Consider the following 12,822-nt stretch of genomic DNA (forward strand, 5'->3'; position numbering starts at 1 on the left):
GAAATAGATATTTTTCTGGAACTCTCTTGCTTTTTCCATGATCCAGTGGATGTTGGCAATTTGATCTCTGGCTCCTCTGCCTTTTCTAAAACCAGCTTGAACATCAGGAAGTTCACGGTTCACATATTGCTGAAGCCTGGCTTGGAGAATTTTGAGCATTACCTTACTAGCATGTGACATGAGTGCAATTGTGCGGTAGTTTGAGCATTCTCTGGCATTGCCAGGGTAGTCCCTAGTCATGCCAGAATACTGTAAATACGTTCAAAGTAAGAACCAGGTATTGGGTGACTTCCCCTTTATTGAGTCAGCAAGAGTGCACAGAAATGCCATGAAATATTCTGTTTAAGTGTTGCTTAAAACTTGGGCATTTTCTTGGTTGCTGAAGATCCTTGACTGTTTTCTCAAGCTCCCACAGCAGTATTTTTGGTCAATCTGTTGTTGTTTACTTGATGTTTCCATGGAGGAAAGGGGGCCTGGACCTTCTGCCGTCTTGCTGACATCACCATCAGATAACGCTAAAAGTTTTATTTTTACTTAAATTCACATTTGATTTATGATCCAGTTTGTATTGGATGATTGCCTGGCTTTGAATGATAGCGTCACCACATTCTTATTCTTTGGCTTAGGGAAAATTTCTTAATGTTTCATGCCTCAGTTTCTTCACCAGTAAGATGACAGGCAAAGCGGTATCCACCTACTACAGTTATTGAGAGGCTTATTCATATATATGTACAGGATTCAGAGAAGTGACTGGAAATTAGTACATTCTCAGTAAGTACTCCTGAATGTAAATATTTTTTATAGCATTTTGATCTGGTAACCCACTTGTGCCTTGGAAGCTCACTGGGGACTGACCTAATTAATTTTCAGAAAAGGCTCAACTCTACCACTTTGCATAACTTGAAGATCCTCATGGCTGGGTGGGAGTACTGAGAAAGACAGACTCAACTTTGAACAGTGGATTCTATTGTGCTAAGTAAATATGTGTTTGCTTTCCCTTCCCTTTCCTTGTACCCATACACAGTTTGAATACAGAGTGTTCTATGTAAGTTATTTATTGATTGATCTAACCATTAGCTCAATTTATAGAAACTTTCAATGTCTTCCTTGTTTATAGATATCCTGGGGACAAAGCTCATTAAAAAAAAAAAATTTCCTAGAACCTAGACGTACCTCTGTGCTCAGTTCCCCAAGAACTTCCTTTTTCAGTCTGTCTAAACTTTATCTGTTTCTCTATCTAAGCTTAAGGTTTTTAATATGTTCATTTTCTAAAATTAAGGCTTAATTGATTTACAATATTAATTTCAGATGTCCAACATAGTGATTCAATAGTCTTATAGATTTTATGCTGTTTAAAGTTATAAAATATTGGCTTCATTCTCTGTGCTATATAGTATATTCTTGTATCTTTATTCTATAAATGATAGTACTTCTTAATTCCTTACCCCCTTTTTTCCCCTCCTCCATCCCTGGGAAATGATAACCACTAGTTTGCTCTCTATATCTGAGTCTTTCTGTTTTGTCATATTTATTCATTTTTTAAAAACCTTTTTATTTTGTATTGGGCTATGGCTGATTAACAGTGTTGTGATGGTTTCAGGTGGACAGTGAGGGGACTCAGCCACACATATACATGTATCCATTCTCCCCAAACTCCCCTCCCATCCAGGCTCTCATTATCATTTATTTTTTATACCCCACACATAAGTGATAACATACAGTATTTGTCTTTCTCTGACTTATTTCATTAAGCATAATACCCTCCAGTTCCATCCATGTTGTTGCAAATGGCAAAATTTCTTTCCTTTTATGGCACATAATAATGCTCCATTATATATATACATACCATATCTTCTTTATCTATTCATCTGTTAATGGACATTTAGGTTGCTTTAAGAGTTTGGTAGCTCTAAATAGTGCTGCTCTGAATATTTGGATTTGAATTAGTGTTTTTGTTTTATTCAGAATTATACCCAAGGGTGGAATTGCTGGATCATACAGTAGTTCTACTTTTAGTTTTTTGAGTAAACTCCATACTGTCTTTCACAACGGCTGTACCAGTTACTATTCCCACCAACAAGTATACTAGGGTTTCCTTTCCCCCACATCCTTGCCAATATATATTATTTGTGGTCTTCTTGATGATAGCCATTCTGACAGGTGTGAGGTGATATTTTATTGTGGTTTTGATTTATAGCTCCCTGGGGACCAGCAATGTTGAGCATCTTCTCATGTGCCTGTTGGCCGTCTGCAGGTCCTGTTTGGGAAAGTGTCTATTCAGGTCTTCTGCCCATTTTGTAATCAGGTTATTTGTTTTTTGATACTGAGTTGTATAAGTTGCTTATAAACTTTGAATATTAACCCCTGATTGGTCATATCTTTTGCAAATATTTTCTCCCATTAAATAGATTATCTTTTCTTTTTATCAATTGTTTCCTTTGCTGTACAAAAACTTTTAAGTTTAATTATTTTCCATTTGTTTATTTTTGTTTCCTTTGCCTTAGGAGACAGATCCAGAAAAATATTGCCACAATTTATGCTAAAGAGTGTTCTGTGTATGTTTTCCTCTAGGAGTTTTATGGTTTTTGAATTTACATTTAGCTCTTTAATTCATTTGAGTTTATTTTTGCATACAGTGTGAAGAAATGTTCTAATCTCATTTTTTTTACATATAACTGTCCGTTGTTCCAAGCATCATTTTTTAAAATAAACAACAGTTTCATTTTTTTAAGTTTTTAAGACTTTTTATTTTTATTTACTTATTCATTTATTTTGAGCTTTATTGATATGATTGACATATAACATGGTATAAATTTAAGGTGTACAACACAATGATTTGAGATATTTATTTATTACATAATGATTACCACGATAGTGTTGGTTAACACATCCAAAACCTCACATAGTTACCATGTATTTGTTTTGGTGAGAACTTTTAAATCTACTCCCTTAGCATGTCTTTAAAATTTTTTTAAATTGATCTAATATAGTTGATGTACAACATTATACAAGTTATAGGTATACCACATAGTGATTCATAAATTTTAAAGGTTTTACTACATTTATAGTTACTATAAAATATTGTATATATTACCTTCACTAAACAATATATCCTTGTAGGTTATTTTACACATAGTCTTTTTTGCCTCTTAATCCTCTATCCCTGTCTTACTCCTTCCCTTCCCCCTTCTCATTGCTAACCTACAATATGTTCTCTGAATTTGTAAATCTATTTCTTTTTTGTTATTTTCAGTACTTTGTTTTATATTTTATATTCTACATATAAGCAACATCATACAGTATTTGTTTTTCTTGGTCTATTTTCTTTTTTAAGGGAAAATGTTTTATTAAATTTTTTAATTCAATGAAAGATTCCTTAAATTCTATAGTGCTTTACAATTTTCAAATTTTCATGTACATGATTTCATATAACCCCATAATAATCCTTTGAAAAAATCCCCCAATATGTTCCCTCCCCAGTCCCTTCTCCCCATGGTAACTACTAGTTCATTCTCTATATCTCTGTCTGCTTCCTTTTTGTTTTATTCCCTTATTTGTTGTATTTTTTAGGTTCCATGTACGAGTGATGTCCTACAATATTGGTCTTTCTCTGTATGACACTTCTTTCAGCATAATGCCCTCCAGGTCCATCCATGTTGCTGTACGTGGCAAAATTTTATTCCTTTTTACGGCTGAGTACTTTGGCCACCTCATGCGAAGGGTTGACTCATTGGAAAAGACTCTGATGCTGGGAGGGATTGGGGGCAGGAGGAGAAGGGGACGACGGAGGATGAGATGGCTGGATGGCATCACTGACTCCATGGATGTGAGTTTGAGTGAACTCCAGGAGTTGGTGATGGACAGGGAGGCCTGGCGTGCTGCGATTCATGGGGTCACAAAGAGTCAGACATGACTGAGCGATTGATCTGAACTGAATATTCCCCTGTATATATACCACATCTTCTTTATCCATTCATCTGTTGATGGATACTTGGGTAGCTTCCATAACTGGCAACTCTAAATAACGTCACAATGAACAGCATTTTTTGAATTAGTGTGTTTTTTTTTTTTTTTCAGGTATATACCTTGTAGTGGAATTTTCAGGTCATACGGCAGTTCTATTTGTATTTTTTTGAGAAATCTCCATACTATTTTCCACATCCTCACCAGCATTTGTTCTTTTTGATGATAGCCATTATAACATGTCCTACAGCAATCAAGACAGTACGGTGCTGGCACAAAATCAGAAATATAGACAAATGGAACAAGATAGAAAACCCAGAGATAAACCTACATGCCTATGGGCACCGTATCTTTGACAAAGGAAGCAAGACTATACAATGGAGAAAAGAGAGCATCTTCAATAAATGGTGCCGGGAAAGCTGGACCTAGATGTTAAAGAATGAAATTAAACACTTCTTAACACCATACACACACACAAAAACTCAAAATGAATTGAAAACCTAATTGTAAGACCAGAAACTACAAAACTCTTAGAGAAAAACATTGGCAGAACACTCTTTGATATAAACCACAGCAAGATCCTCTTTGGCCCACCTCATAGAGTAATGGAAATAAAAATAAGCAAATGGGACCTAATTAAAGTTAAAAGCTTTTGCACAGCAAAGAAAACTATAAACAAGATGAAAAGACAACCCTCAGAATGGGAGAAAATAATTGTAAATGAAGCAACTGACAAAGGATTAATTTTCAAAATATACAAGCTGTTCATGAGTTTGGTATCAGAAAAACAACAATAAAAAAATGGGCGGAAGATCTAAATAGACATTTACCCATAGAAGACATACAGACAGCCAACAAACATATGAAAAGATGCTCAAAATTGCTCATTATTAGAGAAATACAAATCAAAACTACAATGAGGTGTCAGCTCACACCAGTCAGAATGGCTGTCATAAAAAAATCTACAAACAATAAATGCTGGAGAGGGTGTGGAGAAAAGGGAACCTTCTTTTGCTGTGGTGGGAATGTCAACTGATACAACAACTATGGAGAACAGTGTGAATTCCTTAAAAACTAGGAATAAAACTACCTTATGACCCAACAATTCCAATTCTGGGCATATACCCTGAGAAAACAATAACTGAAAAAGACACGTGTGCCCCAGTGTTCATTGCAGCACTGTTTAAAATAACCAGGACATGGGAGCAGCCTGGATGTCCATCAGCAGATGAAGGGATCAAGAAGTTTTAGTACATACATACAATGGAATATTACTCAGCCATGAAAAGGAACGAATTTTAGTCAGTTCTAGTGAGGTAGATGAACTTTGAGCCTGTCATACAGAATGAAGTAAATCAGAAAGGGAAAACAAATACTGTATATTAAGGCATATATATGGGATCTAGAAAAACGGTACTGATGAACCAATTGGCAAGGCAGGAATAGAGACACAGAGGTAGAGAATGGACTCGTGGACACAGTGGGGTGCACGGAGGGAAGAAGAGGCTGGGACAAATTGAGAGAATGGTGTTGAAATATATACATCACAATGTGTAAAATAGCAGAAACAGAACACAGCATTGTAAAGCAGAAACCAACACAGCATTATAAAGAAATTATCCTCCAATTTAAAAATTGAAAAAGAAGGAAAACAAGAGAAGAATTTGGTACTAACAAAGGGAATAATAGTATGGGTAAGTTAGACAGAGTGCCTGATGAACGATGGATGGAGGTTCGTGACATTGTACACGAGACAGGGGTCAAGACCATCCCCATGGAAAAGAAATGCAAAAAAGCAAAATGGCTGTCTGGGGAGGCCTTACAAATAGCTGTGAAAAGAAGAGATGGAAAAAGCAAAGGAGAAAAGGAAAGATATAAACATCTGAATGCAGAGTTCCAAAGAATAGCAAGGAGAGATAAGAAAGCCTTCCTCAGCGATCAATGCAAAGAAATAGAGGAAAATAACAGAATGGGAAAGACTAGAGATCTCTTCAAGAAAATTAGAGACACCAAGGGGACATTTCATGCAAAGATGGGCTCGATAAAGGACAGAAATGGTAGGGACCTAACAGAAGCAGAAGATATTAAGAAGAGGTGGCAAGAATACACAGAAGAACTGTACAAAAAAGAGCTTCATGACCCAGATAATCATGATGGTGTGATCACTCACCTAGAGCCAGACATCCTGGAATGTGAAGTCAAATGGGCCTTAGAAAGCATCACTATGAACAAAGCTAGTGGAAGTGATGGAATTCCAGTTGAGCTATTTCAAATCCTAAAAGATGATGCTGTGAAAGTGCTGCACTCAATATGCCAGCACATTTGGAAAACTCAGCAGTGGCCACAGGACTGGAAAAGGTCAGTTTTCATTCCAATCCCAAAGAATGCTCAAACTACTGCACAATTGCACTCATCTCACATGCTAGTAAAATAATGCTCAAAATTCTCCAAGCCAGGCTTCAGCAATACGTGAACCATGAACTTCCAGATGTTCAAGCTGGTTTTAGAAAAGGCAGAGGAGCCAGAGATCAAATTGCCAACATCCGCTGGATCATGGAAAAAGCAAGAGAGTTCCAGAAAAATATCTATTTCTGCTTTATTGACTATGTCAAAGCCTTTGACTGTGTGGATCACAATAAACTGTGGAAAATTCTGAAAGAGATGGGAATACCAGACCACCTGACCTGCTTCTTGAGAAACCTATATGCAGGTCAGGATGCAACAGTTAGAACTGGACATGGAACAACAGATTGGTTCCAAATAGGGAAAGGAGTACGTCAAGGCTGTATGTTGTCACCCTGCTTATTTAACTTCTATGCAGAGTACATCATGAGAAACGCTGGGCTGGAAGAAGCACAAGCTGGAATCAAGATTGCCGGGAGAAATATCAATAACCTCAGATATACAGATAACACCACCCTTATGGCAGAAAGTGAAGAGGAACTAAAAAGCCTGTTGTTGATGGAAGTGAAAGAGGAGAGTGAAAAAGTCGGCTTAAAGCTCAACATTCAGAAAACTAAGATCATGGCATCCGGTCCCACCACTTCATGGGAAATAGATGGGGAAACAGTGGAAACAGTGTCAGACTTTATTTTTTGGGGCTCCAAAATGACTGCAGATGGTGACTGCAGCCATGAAACTAAAAGACGCTTACTCCTTGGAAGGAAAGTTATGACCAACCTAGATAGCATATTCAAAAGAAGAGACATGACTTTGCCAACAAAGGTCCATCTAGTCGAGGCTATGGTTTTTCCAGTGATCATGTATGGATGTGAGAGCTGGAATGTAAAGAAAGCTGAGCACCGGAGAATTGATCCTTTTGAATTGTGGTGTTGGAGAAGACTCTTGAGAGTCCCTTGGACTGCAAGGAGATCCAACCAGTGCAATCTAAAGGAGATCAGTCCTGGGTGTTCATTAAAAGGACTGATGCTGAAGCTGAAACTCCAATACTTTGGCCACCTCATGCAAAGAGTTGACTCATTGGAAAAGACCCTGATGCTGGGAGGGATTGGGGGCAGGAGGAGAAGGGGACGACAGAGGATGAGATGGCTGGATGGCATCACCAGCTCGATGGATGTGAGTCTGAGTGAACTCTGGGAGTTGGTGATGGACAGGGAGGCCTGGCATGCTTCGATTCATGGTGTCACAAGGAGTTGGACACGGCTGAGTGACTGAACTGAACTGAACTGAAGTTACTTGTTAAAGATTTTTAAATCTTTGACAGCAGTGACTTTAGTAGACTTTTTTTTGTATCAGCTGTACTGTGTTATTTCATTTACTGGTATACATTATATTTTATCTCCAATCATCTTCCTCCTGGTGTATAGGTTATTGTTGTCTGGGATTTTGGTTCTATCTTAAAAAATTTTAACATTGAAAAATGGCCACAGTTACTATTGTTTTACACAGTTGGAATTTATTTAGATTTACTTCATGCTTTTAATATTCTTTGAAATATTCTGTTTTTTAAAAAAATTATTTATTTTAATTGGAGGCTAATTACTTTACAATATTGTAGTGGTTTTTGCCATACATTGACATGAGTCGGCCATGGGTGTACATGTGTTCCCCATCCTGATTCTGGAATCATTCCTCCTGAAGTACATCCTTTGGAAGATCTTTTAGTGAGGTTCTGTTCACGGTTCTGTTCCTCCAGAGGAATTAAAAACACAATCAAGGGAAATAATGTTAAGTTATTTTTCATATTTTCATGTCTTTGTTTCTAAGCAATTTATATTTAAATAGAGACAATTTTTTTCTAGCTCTTTCTTCCAGTTTGCTGATTATGTTTTTAATCAAGTCTAACCTTCTATTAAATCTATCCCTGTGCATTAGGCAGCATGTCAGCCTCATAAATCTTTCCTTATGTTTTTAATATAATTTACATTTTTCACTTCTAAAAGTCCTCTTTAGTTATTCTTCAAACCAAACTGGGAAGTTATTCTATTTCCCTTGATTGTGTTTTTAATTCCTCTGGACTTTTTCAGTTTTCTTATTTTAAAAATGGGGAATGGCTTCGTGATCTTTAAGCACACATTCAGTCCATAAACACTCCCTGCCTTCCTCTTGGCTTAGAGTGTGGCACACTGGTGGTGATGGGCTGTTAGGTCAGAACTTTCCTGTTGAATTGTCCTCTTCTTTTGAGTAGCTTAGGAACTCAGCCTTGGTCTCATTGACCTACTCTAGCTCTGCCATACGTAGAGGAATCAGCATTTCCATTGCACTGGCTAAGACTGGGAAGCTTCAGTTCCAATACCTGCCTGGTGCACAACAGCCTGGAGCACAGTGGCTGATTCTCACTCCTCCACCCCCCTGCTCACAGGGCTCCAAGATGGGAACATTTCCAGAGAAAGCAATTTCCCAACCTTCCCCGGAGCATAGTTGAAAGTGTTTCCTGAAGTTTAACTTACATCTCCGTCAAGCATCACCAGAAATTTTATTTCTTTCTTTTCTAACCTTGAAAAGATAGGGTCACATCCTTGGTATTGAATGGAAGCCCTTCAGACAAATAGAGGCTCAAGGAAGAAGCAGCATTCTGATTCTTTGGTTTAAGTAGTTTAAAAATAATAATGGGCTTCCCCAGTGGCTCAACAGTAAAGAATCCACCTGCAATGCAGGAGTCATAGGAGACTTGGTTTCGATCCCTGAGTCAGGAAGATCCACTGGAGAAGGGAATGGCAACTAGGTCTGGTTCTGGTTTGGACTAGCTCACTTTTACTGCAAGGAATCTGGGAGATATTTTTATGTAATTTACAGTTCAGTTCAGTTCAGTCCCTCAGTCTTGTCTGACACTTTGCGACTCCATGGACTGCAGCACACCAGGCGTCCCTGTCCATCACCAACTCCCAGAGCTTGCTCAAACTCATGTCCATCGAGTCTGTGATGTCATCCAACCATCTCATCCTCTGTTGTTGTCTTCTCCTCCCACCTTCAATCTTTCCCAGCATCAGGGTCTTTTCCAATAAGTAAGTTCTTCGCAGCAGGTGGCCATAGTATTGGAGTGTCAGCTTCAGCATCAGTCGTTCCAATGAGTATTCAGGACTGATTTCCTTTAGGATGGACTGGTTTGATCTCCTTGCAGTCCAAGGGACTCTCAAGAGTCTTCTCCAACACCACAGTTCAAAAGCATCAATTCTTTGGCACTCTGCTTTCTTTATAGTCCAACTCTCACTTCCATACATGGCTACTGGGAACACCATAGCTTTGATTAGACGGACATTTGGTGGCAAAGTAACGTCTCTGCTCTTTAATATGTTGTCTAGGTTGATCATAGCTTTTCTTCCAAGGAGCAAGCGTCTTTTAATTTCATGGCTGAAGTCACCATCTGCAGTCATTTTGGAGCCCAAGAAAATAAAATCTGTTTCCACTGTTTTCCCGTGTATTTGCCATGAAGTGATGGGACCAGATGCCATGATCTTAGTTTTTTGAATGTTGAGTTTTAAGCCAGCTTTTTCACTTTCATCAAGAGGCTCTTCAGTTCTTCTTTGCTTTCTGCCATAAGGGTGGTGTCATCTGCATATCTGAGGTTACTGATGTTTCTTTCGACAATCTTGATTCCATCTTGTGCTTCATCCAGCCTGGCATTTTGCATGATGTAATCTGCATATAAGTTAAATAAGCAAAGTGACAATATACAGCCTTAATGGACTTCTTTTCCTATTTGGAACCAGTCTGTTGTTTCACGTCCAGTTCTTACTGTTGCTTCCTGACCTGTATACTGATTTCTCAAGAGGCAGGTCAGGTGGTCTGGTACTCCCATCTCTTTCAGAATTTTCCACAGTTTATTGTGGCCCACACAGTCAAAGGCTTTGGCATAGTCAATAAAGCAGAAATAGATGTTTTTTTGGAACTCTTGCTTTTTCCATGATCCAGCAGATGTTGGCAATTTGATCTCTGGTTCCTCTGCCTTTTCTAAAACCAGCTTGAACATCTGGAAGTTCATGGTTCACGTACTGTTGAAGCCTGGCTTGGAGAATTTTGAGCATTATTTTACTAGCATGTGAGGTGAGTGCAATTGTGCAGTAGTTTGAACATTCTTTGGCATTGCTTTTCTTTGGGATTGGAATGAAAACTAACATTTTCCAGTCCTGTGGCCACTACTGAGTTTTCCAAATTTGCTGGCATATTGAGTGCAGCACTTTCACAGCATCATTTTCAGGGTTTGAAATAGCTCAACTGGAATTCCATCACCTCCACTAGCTTTGTTTGTAGGGATGCTTTCTAAGGCCCACTTGACTTCACATTCCAGGATGTCTGGCTCTAGGTGAGTGATTACATCATCATGGCTACTGGGTCATGAAGATCTTTTTTGTACAGTTCTTCTGTGGATTCTTGCCACCTCTTCTTAATATCTTCTGCTTCTGTTAGGTCCTTACCATTTCTTACCTTTATTGTACCCATCTTTTCATGAAATTCCCTTGTTATTTCTACTTTTCTTAAAGAGATCTCTAGTCTTTCCCATTCTATTGTTTTCCTCTATTTCTTTGCACTGATCACTGAGAAAAGATTTCTTCTCTCTCCTTGCTATTCTTTGGAACTCTGCATTCAAATGGGTATATGTTTCCTTTTCTCCTTTGCCTTTAGCTTCTCTTCTTTTCTCAGCTATTTGTAAGCCCCCCTCAGACAACCATTTTGTCTTTTTGCATTTCTTTTTCTCGGCAATGATCTTGATCACTGCCTCCTGTACAATTCACAAACCTCTATCCATAATTCTGTAATTTACATGTGAAACTAAAAATTTAAACTTTTGAATACACGCAGGGCGTCAGATGTAGAATCCTGTTTATGCAACTTAGAGCAAAACAAGCTTTCTAGGACCTCCCTGGTGGTCTGTTGGTTAAGATTTTGTGTTCCCAGTACAAGGCGGCCCTGGTTCAATCCTAGATCAGGCCAAGGAGCTAGGATTCTGCATGCTGCAAAGAAGGTCCCACATGCAGCAATGAAGAGTCCACGAGCCGCAACTAAGACCTGGTGCAGCCAAATAAAAGCTAAACAAACTAAGCTTTCTACTTCTCAGTTCCTTCATTTGTAAAATGGAGGTGATAGTTGTGCCTGTTTCATAGAGCTTGGTTTTTGTGGGGGATCGGGTGGGGATTCAGTTAGAAATGAATGTACGTGATACATGTAAGTAAGCCTCAACAATGATGGCTGTTATTGTGACCAACTAGTCCGGGTGCTTATACTTGCATGCTGCATTGTTCTCACTTGCACAGCCTCAATTCCTTCCCTGTCAAGCAGGAAGACGAACAATCGATGATGAATATAAAATGTTTGGTAACGGAGGGTGAAAAGGTACTGAGTTTTTGTTCCTGACCGGGTCCCCTTCCTTCTCCTCCACCTCTCATTCCTCATCCTTTCCCCTGAGGCCTGTTAACAGATTCTTGGCATCTGAAGGGGCCCAATTCCAAGTTCTAACTTGCTTCTTAATCTACAGTTCTGGCACCTGGCCCTTGATGTACTCCCTGGGTTCTAAGAAGATCTCTGGTGGCAGGAAGAGAAGATGTCATGCCCTGGGATTCCAAGGGAGACTTTACTTGACTCCGCATACTCAGAGTAAAGCTTCAGCTTGGGATTCCCAGAGTTAGACCTCCATGTGGCTTGTGTGGGTGGTACATTCTGGGGTAGAATGTGGCATGTTTTTACCTCTCGAGAGTTACTGGAGCCATTCTCAACCGTTGCTTTGGTTAAGGCATATGTTACATATAGCTGTTCTATGCACTCACCCTTCTATGAGTGTTCCCAGGTTTTGATGCAGAAATTAAAAAGGTTACTCACTGAAATTTGTAGTAGAGATCTGGAGTGAGGCTGTTTTAAGGTTTTAAGAGTCACTACTCCACTCTTTTCTTTCTCCCCTCAAGAAAGCATGTAGAAAGGAAATGAGGGAGCATAGCTTTGTAGAGATAATATTCTAGCCCATGCTCAACTCTTCCCTCATAGGCTCCTACCACCTTGCCTGCCTCAGTGTCTTCTTGGTCTGAATTTTGCCCCATCTCTTTCAGGCCAGTCATTTTGTAACCAAGTAGAACCCATGGAGCCTTCCTAGGACAGGCCTTTCCCTCATATTCTCTGCTTTAGCTTCCCTCTGAAGTACCTGAAAAAACAAAAAAAGTGAGTGTTAGTTGCTCAGTTGTGTCCGACTCTTTGTGACCACATGGACTGTAGCCCACCAGTTTCCTCTGTCCATGGAATTCTCCAGGCAAGAATATTGGAGTGGGTTGCCATGGCCTTCTCCAGGGGATCTTTCTGACCCAGGGATTGGACCCGGGTCTCCCGCAGTGCAGGCAGTTTCTTTACTGTTTGAGCCACCAGGACAGCCCCTGAAGTACCTAAATAACAGTATTTGATGCACATTTCCTGAGT

This window comes from Bos mutus, chromosome 3 (genome assembly GCF_027580195.1).
Source record: "Bos mutus isolate GX-2022 chromosome 3, NWIPB_WYAK_1.1, whole genome shotgun sequence".
NCBI lineage: Eukaryota > Metazoa > Chordata > Mammalia > Artiodactyla > Bovidae > Bos > Bos mutus.